The 19,259-nt window shown below is 37.2% G+C and overlaps 1 long non-coding RNA gene across 2 annotated transcripts in view; it reads right to left on the bottom strand.

The window, feature by feature from the left end:
- Positions 1 to 9,171, bottom strand: part of LOC141374094 (uncharacterized) — a 78,761-nt gene extending 69,590 nt beyond the window's left edge. For both annotated transcript variants that reach the window (XR_012380665.1, XR_012380664.1), the window contains exons 1-2: positions 9,026 to 9,171; positions 8,743 to 8,830 (exon numbers count right to left, since the gene is read on the bottom strand). This is a non-coding gene — a long non-coding RNA (uncharacterized lncRNA). The remainder of the gene's footprint in view (positions 1 to 8,742; positions 8,831 to 9,025) is intronic.
- Positions 9,172 to 19,259: the final 10,088 nt, after the last annotated feature.

The raw sequence follows: 19,259 nt of genomic DNA, 5'->3' as shown, positions 1-19,259 counted from the left end.
TGAGAGGGAAGAAGGTCAGAGGGAGAAGCAGACTCCCTGCTGAGCAGGGAGCCTGATGCAGGATTCGATCCCGGGACTCCAGGATCATGACCTGAGCCGAAGGCAGTAGCTTAACCAACTGAGACACCCAGGCACCCGCAAGCTAGGATTTACACCTAGGTCTTTGAAGCCAGATGATTTATTGTTTGGATTATACCCTATCAAAATACCTAAATTTATTTTATGAAAGCCTCAATTTATCTATCATTTTAATAATTGGGTGATATAGTACTAACTTTGGTTAGTGAGTAGACTTGCTTGCAAGTAATTTTGTCTGTGATAGTTTTGAAATAAATTAGTGGGCTGTGTATCCTTGTAAAGACAATGAGCTATATGGACAGGCTTAAATGAACATGAAGTTTTTTTATATATATTAACCATTGAACTCACCTCCCTATGTATGAAAGGGTAAAATTATGCTCCAGAAAGGAAGCTCAAATCACTTTTTTATTCATTTACTCTGGATTATATTGACTATGCTAAAATTAAAACTCTCTTACTATAGACATAAATTGCCAAGATTTCCTATTAAGTGCATTTCATTCTTTATTGACATAATATAAGATATAATCAATGGGAGCCATATGTCAGCTGAACAGTAGGGTCTTGGCAATATTCATAGCAGTTACTAATATATTCAGTTTATAGAATTTGGTTGAATTTATGATATAAAACTGTCATTTTCTAATTTTAAACATATGTACTATCTAATAATCCTACTGCTTTTAAAATAGAGCATCAGAAAATCCAGGTTGGTTAGGAAAGACTACAGAAAAGGGAACTAGAAAACATGATCTGTTATCTAGAAATATTATTACTAAGAATCAAAGACTGATTTGGGGTCATTTGTAGATAGTCATATCCTGGAATTGCTGATATACTTTTAAAGGAAGTAGGACTGAACTAGAAAATTTCTCAAGAATTATAAGAGGAATGTTAAGTATTCACATTTTTCAAATCCAGGATATCCCTCAGAGGTAACAGTGGTTACCACAGGGGTTATGGAGTTGGAGTAGGGATCTGGGATTCAAAGAAGAGTTGTGAGTAATCTGGATAAGTTTTTATAGGGTGTGCGTGTATACAAAACAATAACAACAAAATTATTGGGAAAAAGGGAAAAATAATTCTTAAGATCTCTCACTTGTCCTCTCTTCTTTGTCTATCTTTCTTAGTGTTTTACATTATTTTTTATTTTTTCTATCATTCCTGCCAAGGCACAGATGATTTAAAACAACTGCAATACTGCCCCACCTTTCTCAAATTTTTTTACAACTGGTCCAACATATATCATTTTCAGATACTTTAAGCAAATGGCTTCATTTGCAAGAGGGAGGTAAATTATAAACCAATTTAGAAGTTATATACAATTTAGGAAATCATGTAAGAAATATGAAAAGGATTGATAGGCATGAAATTATGGAAATGAAGAGAAAATAACTGTCCTTTTAGTTCTCCCCATCACTGGGGGAATTTGAATCATGAGGCTGAGAGCTCAAATAGGAGGTTAGCTTAGCTCTCCATGAATTAAGTCCCTCTGTGTGCTGCTAGGCTATAAATTAATGGAATAAATCTAGAAATGAAACGATAGTTGATTCCCAGGCAATTAGAACAAAAAGGAAAAGCTTATCTTAGACAAATTGAAAAAGCTTTCTTTCCTTGTCAACAGCATTCTCAGCAAAAAACTTTTTTTTTTTTTTTTAATTAGAGTGGGCTGATAATGGTAACAATGGAAGGCATTTTTTTCAGTAAACCTGATTGGCTGTTAGTTTATTTTTATACCTTTGTCTTCCTGTTTTGATGTCAGTGAAAACCCAGTTTTCTCCAGATTGTTGATAATTGTTTCTTAATATGTGTTTGTACATGCCATGTTCTCACACTGGTCTTTCGTGAGGAATATACGTGCAGTCTGGTTTTTTTTTTTATCCTGATTTCCATCAAAATGTCAAATTCCTTCAGTAAACTTGCAACAGAGTTTTTATCAAGACTCAGAACAGTACAGAGAATTTTTTTTTAAAGAGTATGACTTAAAAACTAAGATCACAGGAAAGCAGATTAGCAAAGTATTGTCATGCTTTGTAAGAAGTTGAAAAGGGCTTCAAGGAAAAATCATGATGTAAATAACCTTTTTTTTTACCCCTTCTCTGAGCCAGGCCCATTTGAACCATTGACCCCAGCACATACATTGTCTACCTTTGTGTTTTCTGCACAATGTTAGTTTTCCTGTTTCTATAAAATGCACAGAAAAACCCAACTACTTAATTTCTCTAACTATGCTTGCTTTGAACCTAACTGATAAATTAATTGATAGGATTGCTGAATCCTGTGTTTTTCATTTTTTATGTAGATAACAGGCCAAACTAGAAAGGCATGGAGTACAGTTGATGAGAACCTGAGTTAAGGGTCAGAGTGTTTATATTGTCCCATGTACTCATATTACAAAGCAGTAAATGTTAGAACCATGCAGGACTCCTACTAATAATGAGACATAAGTGGAAATCCAATCATGTTTTCTGAGTCTCAAAATTTTTTCCCTTAAAATAGAGGGTTTTGAATTGCAAAAAGCAAGTGACTTTCAACATGTGGCCAGCTTTTCACATGATACTTGTAACATTCACTTTGATTTTTATTCTTTTTTTTTATTGTTATTTCTTTACATAACCAAGAGCCTATAAAAAGCCCCCAAGTTTGCTATGTTTGTGCAGTTGGGTCAAAGGCATTGTAATTGCATGCAGGAGAAACAGCAGTAGGAAAGAATTAATTCAAAACATATAACTATAAGAAATAAGGCATATTTCTTATCATATCTCAGCTAAGGTATTTGAAGACTTAAGCTACACAGATGAGCCAATTCTCATCTTGGTGTGTCTTATAAGGAAAGTCTAAATCTTCACCATCACCTCATTCCTGGATCTGATTTTATACCCCACTTCCAACACTTTCTAAATATAATTCAAATCACAGAACAGGGTGTGTGTGTGTGTGTGTGTGTGTGTGCGTGCATGCGTGTGTGTGTGTATGTGTGCAACTATATAAATATAAATATATATTTTTATGTATTGTATATAAATTTTTTGAAGTCACACACTGCTGAATACTCTCCAAGAAAACAGAAAATTAAACTGTTTGATGAATCATTGTTTTCACACATAAGATTCTTCTATAAGCAGAGATATAGTATGCCAAATTTCCAAACTGAAGAACACCTGACCCTATATCTTTGTATATTTCAAGGTTATGAGTTAAATCCAATGTTGGATCTTGTTCCCTAATGAAATTATCTCTTCATAACTCAAAAATGAACATTTTGGAAACCAATTTTTGGATAGTCCTTTTCCTTGTAAAACAGAAAATCTATGAGATAGATGATATATGAGGGAATCTACTAATGCTTAATACGTGAGTCTTGTGTTAAATGGTTTGACGGTTTCCAAATTACATTATTTGTGGCTGCAATATCTGTCTGTTCTCTCTAAAAAGTCAGTTATTTGCCTGAGTTGCCTCAACTGAGTCAAATATGATGATGTGATGATACGATGGTGGGGTTCACAGTAGTGAGACAGAATAGTGAGGACCCAGAACCGGCTGTCAGGCTGGGGGCAGAGAGGCCCACTTGCAGTAGAAAATGGTATTTGATGGGTTTAAATGTCTTGATAGGAAAAACTATCTGAAAATAGAGCAAGAGTATAGGTAGAGTGTTAAGAGCAGGAGAAAGAAACTAGAACCTCCATATGTCTGAGGAGAAGCTGATTAGCAATTAGAAGTCCCCTTGCCCCTCCTAGAACAGGGGACCAGGCAGACTCCTCAGAGACTGATGCATTCAGGGGAAAGGCAGGGATAGGGTTAACTCATGAACTCTGAGGCAGAGAATGTGATCTTGGGAAGAAAGTAGAAATCCCCTAATATAACTGGAATCCAGAATTGGGGATGAGACCCAATTAGTTGGGGCCAAAAACTTGCTGTTAGTTGCTTATGTGGTGAACCTTAATTTGAGTCCCCCTGCCTTGCACTGCCTTTGATAGAAACTAATGTAGGTCTAAACCTACAAGAGTGGAAAGGTTCTAGCTGAGAGGAAAGAAGAAAATCAGAGGATGGGAATTAAGTAGAACCCAACAATACAAAGGAATACCAGCACATACCCATTTAACTTACAGAAATAAGTTGCTTTGCTTATCTAAAAGATTGCTTATGGGAAATTTTTTTTTCATTTTTGTTTGTTTGTTCGTTTTCACTGACCCAGTGAAAGAAAGGTTGCAAAAGAGAGATAAAAGGCTACTGAAGGCCTTTACAAAACACAATTTCGACTATATGTAATTTTTGTTTTACATGCTCTTCTAGAACATAAATTCCATGTGCTATGTGACTTCATTTACTAATAGACTAAAAGGAGAGCCAGGGAAAGAGTTTCTTTGGTTTCTGGGGGATGCTGCTTCAGGAAAACTAGAGAAACAAAGAACTCTTAGTAGATGTTCTTGGAACCAAGAAATAACTATTTGTCTTTTCAGCACATACTTACTGAAGCCCAAATATGTGCCACAGGCACTGGGAACACAAAGAAAAATGACGTAAGCTGCCTGTCTTGAGAAAAGAGTGGTGGAATGAAAAGCTGTGTAACTAGATAATTGCAACACAAAACCATAAAGGCTGCAATAGAGGTGTTAACAAAATACAGAGGGAGTTACTTACAGGAGGTAATGGCTTTTTCTGTCTGTGGTCCAGAAGGCAGCAGGCTACTCATGCTTTGAGTTCATTGAAATAAGGAAGAGACAGGCATCCTTGACAATAAAAGCACCTCGTATATGCATAGCAAATTAGAGTTTTCAAGGCATTTTCAAACTACTGTCTTATGTGCTATACAGAGTCCAGTAAGCCAGGTATAGTCCTTACTTTGCAGATGATTAAACTTGCCCTAAGCAGAGAAGTGCCTTACCTAAGCTGCCCAAGAAGGTAAATGGGTGGGTTTGGTACACTGCGCATGATTGCCTTCATAATCAAATGAGTTAAGTTCAAGATATTCTGACTCTCAATAATTTAGCAAAGTAGCATCAATAGACAGAGACTCTCTTTTTGACCAAACTTTAGACAAGCTGCTCTGAACATCTCTGTATCCCCCTAAACTAAACAGGCCCCTCTGAACCCTCTTTTTGGCTAGGCTTCATCCAGTTGTAGTAAAATACCTGCTTAAATCAGGTTAGTGAGAATTCTTCTACCCTCGATATCTGATCAAATTCCTTATCCTGTACCTTTGATATCTGATAATCCCGGCTTCCCTTCAGTAAGAATTCTGTTAAGTCAGGTTAGCAAGACTCCCCCCTGCCCTTGATTTCTCTTAGTAATTTTCCATACACTAACCCCTTCATTCTGCTTGTTGGCTATAAATCCCCAGCTGTCTTTGCTATATTTGGAGTTAAGCCTGATTTCTCTCCTCTGTTGCAATAATTTTCTAGTTCTTGACAATTATGCTTAGTGAAATTTTCATGAGATGTTAAACAGCTAACCATCACCTTAAGTTACCTTTTTCACCATATTCTACAATAGAGGTAACATATTTGACTTTTAGTAAACCTAGATAAGATAAAAATATTATAATTAATGCTGATAACTCTAAAGACATGCCTGTTTTAATTAAACCAACAAACTTAAACTAATCTTTATTTACTGAAGATTACCCTACCTAGATCACATGAACTTGAGATGCATTTGGGTTAACTTTCTATATTTCTCAGAGTATGCTTGGTTTGCAAAAACACTTGTTTGTCTTTAAAGCCAATTAAATAGAGCTCTTTACAAATTAATTTTGGCAATGCCATCCAGCCGCGGGAAAAAAAAATCACACATTTGTAATATACATGCATAGACATACATACACATACAGACAGATGCCAAGACAGATCTTACAGCTTCTGTATTAAAATTTTAGCCTCTTACTAATATTTGTGGAAGAGACGTTTAAAATTTTTCATAGGCCTAGTTTTCAAAATAGGCTTTCCTTTTCCCCCCTTCTGATAAGAATTACCTTAATTTCTGGAGAAGACCAGTTACCTCTGAAAAGGAAGAATGTATGTAAAGGCAGCTCCAACAAGAAAGACTTGTTCCTTAGGTCCTGATATTTTACAATACCTGCAAGCTTTCTGAGATGAACAGGAGGGGTTTCAGGATTAGTGAAAAAGATAGGTGGCTTTGAATTATTTCTAGAGCCATGTTTCTGTTCCTGTAAAAACTAGATTTGTAAGACAAGTACCATTGTTTTTAATTCCTCAAAGAATTGGGTTGCAACCTGAATGATCTTAAGAGGCTGCCCCACCTGTCCAACTATATTATCCTCAATTTGCTTGTTTATATCAGGGAGATCTTCAATAAAATGACAATAAAAAGATTCCTATGTTCTAGATTTAGAAGTGTGTATTTTTGGAATGTCTTAGTAAATCCTTCCACAAAGCCTTCAAAATCTTTTTCTCCATTCTAGGTATATAGTTTTATTTAGTTTTGGGAAGAAGGCCTAAAAACAAGTTCCTATCAGGCTATAAATATCAGTTTCCAATGTGGCCAATTTCTGACCATAGAGTTACTTAAAAAAAAATCTTTTTCTAATTATCTGGGAAATGCAAATTAAAACCACAATAAGATGTCACCATACACTTGTTAGAGTGGCTATTATCAAAAACAACAGAAATAGCAAGTGTTAGTGAGTATGGGGAGAAACAGGAATCCTTGTGCCCTGTTGGCAGGAATGTAAATTGGTATAACCAATATGGAAAACAGTATGGAGATTCCTCAAAAAATTAAATATATGATCCAGCAATTCCATTTCTGGGTATCTATATGAAGAAAATGGAAACACTAACTCAGAAAGATATCTGCAATCCCATGTTCATTACAGCATTATTTATAATAGCCAAGATATGGAAAAAACCTGTGACCACTGATGGATAAATGGATAAAGATGATGTGGTGTGTGTGTGTGTAATGGAATTTTATTCAGCCATAAAAAAGAATGAAATCTTGCCATTTGTGATAGCAGGGATAAATTTTTTTTTTAAAGATTTTATTTATTTATTTGACAGAGAGAGAGAGAGCACAGGTAGGCAGAGCGGCAGGCAGAGGGGGAGGGAGAAGCAGACTCCCTGCTGAGCAGGGAGCCTGATGTGGGGCTTGATGCCAGGACCCTGGGATCATGACCTGAGCTGAAGGCAGACGCTTAACGACTGAGCCACCCAGGTGCCCCAGCAGGGATAAATTTTTAGGGCATTCTGTGAAGTGAAGTAAGTCAGAGAAAGACAAATACCATATGATTTCACTAATATGTGGAATCTAAAAAAAAATTAGCTCACAGATACAGAGAACATACATTGGTGGTTGCTAGGAGTATGGGTTGGCGGGGAGGTTGGGTGAAATGGGTGAAGGGGGTCAAAAGGCACAAACTTCCAGTTATAAAATAAGTCAGGTGTATGTAATGTTCAGCACGGTGACTATAGTTAAAAATACTATATTGTGTAAAAGTTCTCATCACAAGAAAAAAATTATAACTATGTGTGGAGATAGATGCTATCTAGACTTACTGTGGTGATATTTCCCAATGTATACAAATATCAAATCAGCATGGTGTGCACCTGAAGATAATGTAATGGTACGTCAATTATATGTCAATTAAAACAAAAAAGATGTCAGAACTAATATCTCTTCATCACTAAGTGCTTACCATGGAAGAGTTTATTGCATTTAAACCTCACAATAATCATGCAAGGTTGAGATTATTCCCCATTTTGCAGGTGATAAAACTGGTTCTCAAAGAGTAACTTGCTCTCACTCACTTAGCTGGAAATTGAATCCCCTGACTTATCCCAAAGTTTATGATCTTTCCTACACTAAGAAGTGGGATTTGGTCCTTTGTAAAGTCAGATATATATGATGATAAATGATTATAGGCTTTAATTGGTATAGATATTAAAATTGGGGGGTGGGAGTGGTCCAAAATCAGGTATTGAGAATACTGATGAATTTTTGCTTCTATCTTAGCTCTAACCAGCCACCTCACCATGGGAATAAGTCCAAAGACAATGACTTGGACTTTGGCCTGTCTCTCCAACTACCAGCCAAGGGTGGGTCATATTAAGGAGTTAAAGTAGATTGATCAATATGTTTTCTCTTAAAAAAAATTCTTTGGCTTATCTTGTCAGGTTTCAGCAGAAACAAACAGTAAATATTCCTGACAGTATTCAAGAACCCTATGGAAGCAAAGAAGGTGCAAAAGACACTACTCTCCTAAGATCCAGAGCCACTTCCAAAGATAACCAAAAAAAAGATATAGAGTATTCCCCCAAAGCGCCTATCGCCATTAAGGCCCTGGCTGCAAATGGAGTGCAACCCGTATTTCTGTCTAGCAGTATTTTGGGGTCCTTAATATGACGCTTGAGCTGCCTGCACACACATGAACCTGGACATCCCAGTCAGGCAGAAAACCAAGTCAAGTTCTCAGGACACAAAATGAGACAACAAGAAGGCAATGGCTGTCCCTGGGAGAGAAAGGATCGACAACCAGTGGGTACCGGAAAGCAAATTCACAAGTCACGATTCAAATATTGAATTTTCACAGTTTTTTTGTCTGCCACTCTGAAAGGAAGGGGCAACGTGAAACTCTACCTTCCTCTCTGGACCAGTTACCACAGATAGAGATCTGGGAGAGCTGACTTTGATAACAATTCTTACCTTTTGCTGGCTTCTGCCATTTCCCAGGATTCTGTGGGCTCTGGAGTGAGTCTTGTGTTTCAGCGGGTCTCATCCTGGTCACCAGAAACTGTAGAGGAGGAAAAAGAATTTTCCCTCGAACCTTTACAGTGAGTACTTGGCTGAGATCCCTTTTTCTCTAGGGCACCTCGTAAATGGTTGGGTTTATCTAGGTTAAAAGTTCTCCACTGTGGCCACTGTAATTCAAGATTATTTTTGCTAAGGTTAACCTGCTTGTTCAGTCTTATTACAAAATTTTATTCACCTGACGCCTCACATAGGCCCCAGTCCAGCTTAACTCCTACCGGGTCTGACCTGGAGCGGCTCTGGTTTCTAAGTAGGACCCAGTCTGACCCCGGAACTGGTCTGGTTTCCAAGTCGGACCCAGTTCCGGCCCTGGACCGAGTCTGGTTTCCAAGTCGACGCAGTCTGACTGTGCCAGCTTCCGCACCCAGTCCAGAGAAAGAAACCCTCAGATCTAAGTCTAGAAGCTCCTAATGCAAAAGCTGTGGAGGATTCGAGAGGGATTTCCCCACAACGTCCCCAGGCGGCGGGAAAGCAGCAGGCTGCAGGGGCTCGACAGGTACCCACGTTTGCTTCCTCCGGCGCGTCTCCGGGCGTCTGGGTTCCATCTTCTTGCACCAGAACGGTTAAAAGGTAAACCGAGGAACGTTAAAAATGTTAAGAGTCTGGGGCACCTGGGTGGCACAGTCGGTTAAGCTCAGACTCTTGGTTTCAGCTTAGGTGGTGATCTCGGGGTCACGGGATTGAGCCCCATGGCTCCAGCTCAGTGTGGAGTCGGTTTAAGATTCTCCCTCTCCCTTTGCCCCTCCCCCGCTCGCTCTCTCCCTCTCTCTCATTCTCTAAAGATAAATAAATAAATCTTCAAAATAGGAGATTTCTTATTTGAGTAAAAATTGATTTGAATCGGGCAGCGTCCAGTCTAGCAGATAGAAAGGAGTTTTGAGGTGTTGTGAAAATGAAAGACTTTTGGAGGTAGAAAGAAGCAGGAAGACAAACTAAGCCAAAATTTCGAGTTGGTTATTACAAATTTACTTACTTTAGGGAATGTGTGGGGCTTTTCGGGCAGATTACCTCACTAGTACTCATTAGGTGATTTTATTTATTTATTTGACAGAGAGAGACAGTGAGAGAGGGAACACAAGCAGGGGGTGGGGGGAGAGAGGGAGAAGTAGGCTTCCTGCTGAGCAGGGAGCCCGACGCGGGGATCGATGGGGATCATGACCTGAGCCCAAGGCAGACACTTAACGACTGAGCCACCCAGGCGACCCTGATTAGGTGATTCTTGATTGACTGGTTTAAGGTTCCATTTCTGGGAGAACAGAAACTAAAATTAAGTCTCGGTTTGGTGATGTGGGACTTAGCATTGGGCCTCTTGTCTTACTGTTGTATCTAAAATTGAAAATCTTATACGCTGAGACGAGGATAAAAGAGTGAGAGTAAGTATTTTTTCCCCAAGAAAACATATTAGTAGGTTTTAAGCTTCTTGAAAGTAAAAATGTCTTCTTTTTAAACTGTACACCCACTAAATATGGTACATTTATATCAATGTTTGATAAATATTTAGCAAATACATGTGTCTATATTTGACAGATAATTTATATTTGTCTTATTACTAATAATTTTCTTTTCATAAGCAGTATCTGTCTTGAGTGGATAGTCTTAGTTAATGATTTAATATTGGTTTTAGTAAATCCCTAATTATAGTCTTAAAATTATTCATGACTAATCCATATAGTTCAATTTGTCGCACAAATGAAGGCAACATCCACCAACTGGAGGGAATGGCTAGAATAGACACTAAAGGAGGAAGTAGCCAATCCTTTTCCATCTGCGCTGCATGTTTCAAACCTGGATGGGAGCATCACATAGTACCTTGGATGGAATAAAAACACTTTTCCCTCTGCAGCTTTTTTCTTAGCTGTGGTTATTTACTGATGGTAAACATGTAAGACCTGAGTTCATTGCAAAAATTGAAAAGAAAAAAAACAATTCACAATTTCCAAAACGACTCTTTAATCTTATACGTACTTAATAATAGCTGAAAAGATTTATTTCTCTCTCTGGGTTTAGACCTGTTGTAATTTCTGTGGGGAATTACATAAAAAAAAGTAGATCTAGTACCTGCTGTGGAGGAGTTTATAATCTGAAAGTAGAAAGAGAGTTAACAGAAATGAAAGATACTTGGAGGCAAAACCACTTTATATTTTACTATTTTTAGAGGCTGCAGGGAGAGCAGAAATTTTCATTGTATCTTGTAGTCATAACTTTTGGAGAAAAAAAAAATCAATGCCTTTTTATATGTTGCCTGCTTGGTAAATTCTATGATATGAGCAGTAAATAATGAATTTACGAAGTGAATCACAAAGAACTCACAAGTTTAAAGTAGATATTTGGTTGAGATTTCCAAAAGGAAAAGAGACAGACGCAAATATTACATTGGTATATTTTTTGAGAACCAGGAAATGTACAAGTATTGTTCCTTTGGCAACCTTTGTGTAGCATGGACAGCAGTTTCTCCTGTTTTCATATTGCAATCAAGGACTGGATTGTTTTGTTCATGTGATTATTTTGCATTTCTTCTCTTTTTTTTCCTTTCCCTTGTGCTTATTTTACATCAAGGTCTAAAATCTGGTTGTTGTTCTTAATTTGTCAGAAGTGCAAATTCTTGAAAGCAAAGTAAGAACTGAAGCAAAGTGAAAAGGAAGTTATAAATACTTAAATTCTAGAAAGTGAAATGTGTATTTTCAAAATCAGATTTTCAGAGGGAGCCCAAAGAGGAATTTCTGAATAATAACAAGAACGTTATCCAAATCCTATTATCTAAAAAGGTAGTTTAAAGTATAGGCAGCCTAACTATCGGCACATAAACTAAACTGCAAGTAAGCAGAGTCATGTCTGGTTATAAGATTAAAAAATGCAGTCACTGTGCTTTTGTTATCAGTAATGTTACACGATTAGTCTAATTGATGTTTCTTCCAAATGGACTAAAAGTGAAAGATTACCCACTAACCTCTTTTTGGCTTTACTTGCCTCCCTTTGAACCTTTACCTGGGTTCCGGTTGTGACCCTTCTGGTACCTTTGGATCCCATGATTCTTTAATCATCCATAATTTACAGTTTAGTTAAACCCTATCACTTTTGTTTTGCTTTGCTTTTTTCCCTTTTAACAACCCTTTTGATCTTGTTCTGCTAAGCACTGCTGGAGAAATTCAGGAGAGCTTGCCAGTTGAGTTCTGTGCGGTTAAGCCCTCCATGCTGTTATGCTACCCTTTATTCACCATTAACTAACTTCCTAAAGCATTTCTTCAGCAGTTACTCTAGTCCTTTTTAAATTTCCTCTAGCCTCCAACCACACTATTGTCTTCTTCAGGCTAAGTGAAGACTTTTCTTCTCACTTGGGTGACAAGACAGACCTTGAGGAGTTACTTTCCAATCCTACCCTCTTCATCTAAAAATTCCCTGTGAACTTTTGGCAGATGGTCCCAGCAAGGTGGGGAAGCATACTCTAAGTAGGATGGGTAATTCTGGGGGGAGGTTTAATAAAGAGACTCTACAAATGTGGGGCTGTGTAGTTCCGTAGGGCTAGGAGCCTTTAGGCCCAGATGGACAAATGGATAGAGCAGTTACTGAGTTTTGAAAAGAGAGGGTCCTATAGATTTGGCCACCTTGAGTGGAGCAGTGACCTTCACTCAAGGGATGCAGCCAGCTCAATGTGACTCTTGAGAGCGCCAGAGCCTGACTTCTCTCTCCTCCCTTCCTCTGATCTTTTGCCTGTACCTCTCCATTGTCTGCTGTCAGCACAGACAGCGGGATGGAATTTGGATGGACAAATGGAAAGTATCTAGCAGAGACCTCAACAGATGTTTTTGCTGTGTCTATAATACATAAAAAAAAGTCATTTTAGATTTTATAAAAGATAAAGAATTGGTCCTGCTCACAACTTCTACAAAAGCTCAGAGCTTAGAAGTGAAGATGTATATACCTGTAAGTATATAAGCCATGTGTATAAGGCATGTAAACAAACGTATAAAAATAAAACTCAAGAGAAAGGTAAGTGTTAAATGGTAGCTACATATAAAATGCTGTGGCAATTGAGGCAGGTGAGAGATTGCTACTAGATAGGAAAAATAGCAGTATTTTCTTGTGAGTGGGACCTATATATGTGAGGAGAATTTACATATATGGAGATAGAGATATCAGGGAAGGCTTTGTAGTTAAAGAGAGCATTATGGGTTAAAGCAGTGAAATATGAAAACATGAATACAGAAATATATAATAGGCAAGAAAGTTGTGATGTTGGGCAGGCTGCAGAGGTAGTTGTGGGTATGGTTGAGCACTCATGCGAATTAATGCTATCTTTCTTGTGCTTACTATATGACACCATCACGCTAAGGGTTAACATTCATTAATACTTTCCACGCAACAGATGCATGAAGCAGATGCTAATATCCCCATTTTACAGGAGAGGAAACTGACTTATAGGGCGAAGTTGAATAATTTCACCAAAGTGACAAAAACAAAAAGTGGCTTTTTGTCAAGATTCGTTGATATAACAACATATGTTTAAGGTAAACCCAGCAGCTGACACATAGCAGATGTACAGTGTATACTAGTGAGCGTTGGCCACATGAACTATCTTGACTTTGACAGCAGTGTTGGATGAAGTCTAAGGAGAGCAGTGCAAGAGGGGGATAATGGGCATTAATTGGGTTAGTGATGGCAGGAATAGGTAAAGCTGGGTGGGTTTGGGAAATATTTGCCATCAGGTTCATATAACATGGCAACTGGTAAGAAGCTGGGGAACTAGAAAACGAGTGGGAGATAAGAAAGTTTCTCAATAAACTATTTTTTGCTTCCTTCTGTTCACTTTCTCTAGAGGCAACTTCCTGATCTCCCTAGTCATCCACATGGGGCCTTTCCTCTCATAGTTCTTTCTTGTTCCCACCTGGAACAAGATAATTGTTACCACCTGGTAAACAAGATAATTACAAACTGATTTTTTTTTATAATTACATTAGCTGGCATATCTCTTTGAGTCTCAATTCAAGCTCTCATTATTAGAATTTACTTAGAATATTGTAATAATCTCCTAAGTGTTTTCTTTACCTCTTATTTCTCTTCTGAAGATGTTTCAACTCAACTTTTTTCAGATTTAAAAAATTTTTATAATCATAAAAATAGGTCAGTAACATATACACAATGAAGTATTATGTTACAATTAAAAAAAGATGAAATAGAGGGTGCCTGGGTGGCTCAGTCAGTTAAGCATCTGACTCTTGGTTTCGGCTCAGGTCGTGATCTAAGAGTTGTGAGATGAAGCCCCATGCCCAGCTCTGCGCTGAGGGTGGCGCCTGCTTAAGATTGTCTCTCCTCTCTCTCCCTCTTCCTCTGCCCCTCCTCTCTATCTCCCTTTTTAAAAAAAAAGAAAAAAGAAAAAAGAAAGATGAGATAGATCTCTGTACTTTCATGAAAAAATGTCTTCAAAAAACAATTGTAAAATTATATGCATAATGGCAACCTATTTTTACATTGAAATAATTTATAGTGTTTGTTCTATATGTGTATGTATGTATAAAAGTTGGAAGATTATATGCTGACTTACTGCTTTCGAGTGGTATTAGGGAAGAGGTTTTTACATACTTTTTGGGTTTTTAAAAATCTTTTACAACAAACTTTGTATTATTTCTGTAATTAAAGTTTAAAAGATGCATGAAACACAAACCCCTCAGTTTGGAATTTAAAGCCCTTCAGATTCTGAGCCTGACTTATTTTAACTATCTATTCTAACCTCTCCCAATGCCTCAGATGTCTTATTCCCTAATTAGCAAATACGTGGACTGTGGGCTGCCATTCCAGCCTTCTTCACTCATAGCAATTTTGGTTAATTGCTTGTGGCAGTTTTTCCTACTGAGCCTGGATATAGTTATATAATCTTTTATAACTTCATACATGTACTACAAATTGGTTATAGGAGATGGAAATTTTTCTAACTCAGACATATAATCTGATCAAATTGAATTTTTCAGTGTTTCCTGACCGCATTCTGTTCTTAACTCAAGGCCTTTGCTTCTGTGATGGCTTCTAACTGGTAGACACTATTCTGCTCTCTCTACTGGACTCGACACTGACGTCTGCTCTCTTATGAGGCCTTTCTGTTTTCCATGTTGGACATAAGGTCTTCATCTTATCTTCTTTGCAGACATTTTTTGATAATTTTATTAGTACATTCACATTTTTGCTTTATTATAGACCTTGTGGTATACATTTCAAGAATTAATCACACTTGTTGATCTATCTCTTATGGGACCTTGATTACAATGAGTGATGAGTCAACAGTTGTTGAACTAAATGTATTTGGCTTTGTGTGTAGAAATGCTAAGAAAAAGGTTAATATCTAGATCCTTAAATCAAACATGCCTGTAATCAATATTTAAAACAAGACAATGTAACCTAGGTTTGGTAATCAGTATCTGGTTGTATTAAATTGCTATGTTGAGCTCTTTCATATTTCTTTCTGGAGAAGTGGGAAACTACCCATAAAGATTCTTTAGAAATTTGTTTTAGAACTTCCCATAGTTACCTTTTGCTGAAGAAAGGACATATTTGTTATTAAAAAGAGCAGTGGATTTTAGCAAACTTTTAGCCTTTTAAGAAATATCAGAGTTCCAAAAAAAAAAAAAAATCACAGCTCCATACAAACCACTTAAAAAATTTTTTTAACACAGAAGGAACTGACATGGTCTAGGGAAAGGATGAGGAGGAATATATTTTTATTTCTGAAAATTCACATAGGATTGTAATTACATTTTGGTGACACTGAGATGGTGAATGTGTGAATACGATAAATCAAGGATTATACTCAAATTATGTGCATTAAAATAACATGGACAAACTTTTTATGAAGAATTTCATAGTCTCACATGTCACCTCCTCTGGAAGGTGGAAACATTTTCCTGTTTCCTCTGGCCAAAACTGTTCTTTGGTATGCCTGTGGTAATTTGTTCAGTCGTGTATATAGAAATTATTGTCCTGTTCTTTACAATTTCAATTATTTGCTTATGGATCAGTTTCTCAGATTACAAATACCTTGAGCAAATAATGAGTGCTCTGGTAATGGTACTTAGTCCAAAGATTGATTTGAAGAAGACAGAGCTGAGGACATGGTTTGCTTAGAGAGGTAAGAATAAGAACACATTGATGTAACTGAGTGGAATAGGTGATTTTATATGGAGGGAAAAAACTATCAGTCACTAGAATTTCCCTGGTGTGTTGGGTAAACTCTAAGGTGTTTTTCAACACATTTTCTAATTTTATTACACATATACAAAAGGGTATGCAACTAGAGATGGGAAGAATTTTTGTCCTTTGTTGTAATCAGTCAGTCCTGAAGATAAATTTTTAATATTGTAGGTTTTATATAAATAGAATAATACTGAATAATTCTATGTGACTTGCTTTTTCTACCAACATTCATGTTGTTTCATATATTTTTAATTAGTTCATTTCACTGGCATTGTCATTTTTAATGCTTTCATCCAAATTGTTTTTTTTTAAACTTTATATTATAATTTAATGAACCAGAATTCATAGTTTATCACTCATTTTTTGAGGCTTGCCTTTTTTTTTGGTATATTTTTAAAGATATCTTTCCATTCCTTGATGTCAGTAAGATATTCTTTTATTTATCTCCTAAAATTGTATAGTTTTGCAATTCACATTGAAATCTTTATTCATTAGGAGCTGATTTTTTAAAAGATTTTTATTTATTTGTTGGGGGGGGAGGAGCAGGGGGGAGCAGCAGGCAGAGCAGGCAGAGGGAGAAGCAGGCTGCCTGCTGAGCAAGGGCCATGGGGGGCTCCATCCCAGGACGTTGGGATCATGACCTGAACCGAAGGCAGACGCTTAACCGACTGAGCCACCCAGGCCTCCCCAGGAGTTGATTTTTGTAGATGATGTGATAGCACCATTTTGCTACCAGATAGTATTTGTATTTTCTGTCATTCCCCAGGGATCTTCATAGTATTGAGTCCTTAATCCACAAGCATGACTTATTTCAATATTTACTTAGGTAGTTTCATATTTCCAACAAAATTTTATATATTTTCCATATAAAAATTTTATACATTCCTAGGTACTTTCTTTGTTGTGCTATTGCAAATATCTTTTTAACCTTTGATAAATACTTGTTGATAGTGTATAAAATTGCATTTAATTTCTATAGAACACTTGCTGAACTTTCCATTCTTATCATTTAACTATACATTTATTTCCTTTTTTATATAGATAATACCAACTTTGAATATAGCTTTATTTCCTTATTTCTAATTATTTCACATTTAATTTACTTTTGATGCCTTATTGTGCTGATTAGGACACACATAGATCAGTGGAACAAATAGAGAACCCAGAAATAGATCCTCAACTCTTTGGTCAACTAATCTTCGATGAAGCAGGAAAAAATATCCAATGGGAAAAAGACAGTCTCTTCAACAAATGGTGTCAGGAAAATGGGACGGCAACATGTAGAAGAATGAAACTGGACCGTTTTCTTACACCACACACAAAAATATACTCGAAACGGATGAAAAACCTAGATATGAGACAGGAATCCATCAAAATCCTAGAGGAGAACAGGCAGCAAGCTCCTTGACCTTGACTGCAGCAACATTCTTGTTAGACATGTCTCCAAACACAAGGGAAACAAAGGCAAAAATGAACTACCGGGACTTCATCAAGATAGAAAGCTTTTGCACAGCAAAGGAAAAGTCGACAAAACCAAAACTGACAGAATGGGAGAAGATATTTGCTAATGTCTTATCAGATAAAGGGCTAGTATCCAAAATCTGTAAAGAACTTATCAAACTCAACATCCAAAAACAAATAATCCAGTCAAGAAATGGGCAGAAGACATGAACAGACATTTCTCCAAAGAAGACATATAAATGGCCAACAAGACATATGAAAAATTGCTCAACATCACTCAGCATCAAAACCACAATCAAAACCACAATGAGATACCACCTCACACCAGTCAGAATGGCTAAAATTGACAAGACAGGAAACAACAGATGTTGGTGAGGATGCGGAGAAAGGGGAACCCTCTTACACTGTTGGTGGGAATGCAAGCTGGTACAGCCACTCTGGAAAACAGTATGGAGGTTCCTCACAAAGTTAAAAATAGAGCTACCCTATGACCCATCAATTGCACTACTAGGTATTTACCCCAAAGATACAAATGTAGTGATCCAAAGGGGCACCTGCACCTCAGTGTTTATAGCAGCAATGTTCACAATAGCCAAACTTTGGAAAAAGCCGAGGTGTCCATCGACGGATGAATGGCTAAAGAAGATGTGGTGTGTGTGTGTAGGTATACATACACAATGGAATATTACTCAGCCATCAGAAAGGATGAAATCTTACCATTTACATCAACGTGGATGGAATTGGAAGGTATTATGCTGAGCGAAATGTCAATCAGAGAAAGACAATTATCATATGTTTTTGCTCACATGAGGGATATAAGAAACAGCCCAGAGGGTCATAGGAAAAGGGAGGGGAAAATAGAGTGGGAAGAGTCAGAGAGGGAGATAAACCAGGAGAGACTCTTAACTATAGGAAACAAACTGGGGGTTGCCGAAGGGGAGTTGGGTGGGGGGATGGGGTAACGGGTGTGGGCATTAAGGAGGGAAGGTGATGTAGGGCACCTGGGTGGTTCAGTTGGTTAAGTGACTGCCTTCAGCTCAGGTCATGATCCCAGGGTTCTGGGATCAAGCCTGCGTCTGGCTCCCTGCTCAGTAAGAAGCCTGCTTGTCCCTCTCCCTCTGCCCCCCCCACTTTGTGCTTTTTCTCTCTCTCTCTCAAATAAATCTTTTAAAAAAGTAGGGCACATGATGTGATGAACACTGAGTGTTATACGTAACTGATGAATTACTGAACTCTACCTCTGTAACAAATGATGTACTGTATGTTGGCTAATTCAATTTAAATTAAAAAAAAAAGGACTTCTAGTACAATGTTAAATAGAAGTGACGATGGGGAGAAATCTTTTCTTGAAATAATCATAAAAATGCATTCAACTGTTGTTTTCAAGGATGGGGCAAGGAGCGTCATTAATCAGGATAAACAGTTTCTGTTTCTATTTCTAATTTTCTAAGTCTTTTATCTCTTAACTATGAAGGAATGTTGAATTTTATCTACTATCAAGATCCTATATTTTTTAATTAATGTGGCAAATTAATTAAATTTATTTTCTAATATTAAAGTCTGCATTCCTAGACTAAACCAAATGTAGTCCTTCTGTATAAGTTTTCTTTTCTTTTTTCTTTTATTATGTTATGTTAATCACCATACATTACATCATTAGTTTTTTGATGTAGTGTTCCATGATTCATTGTTTGCATATAACACCCAGTGCTCCATGCAGTACGTGCCCTCTTTAATACCCATCACCAGGCTAACCCATCCCCCCCCCCCCC

This window comes from Callorhinus ursinus, unplaced genomic scaffold (assembly GCF_003265705.2).
Source record: "Callorhinus ursinus isolate GAN/ISIS: 27379988/994484 unplaced genomic scaffold, GSC_fseal_2.0 scaffold14, whole genome shotgun sequence".
NCBI classification, from domain to species: Eukaryota; Metazoa; Chordata; class Mammalia; order Carnivora; family Otariidae; genus Callorhinus; species Callorhinus ursinus.
The sequence above is the reverse complement of the archived record's forward strand: the minus strand, read 5'-3'. Positions and strand labels throughout refer to the sequence as shown.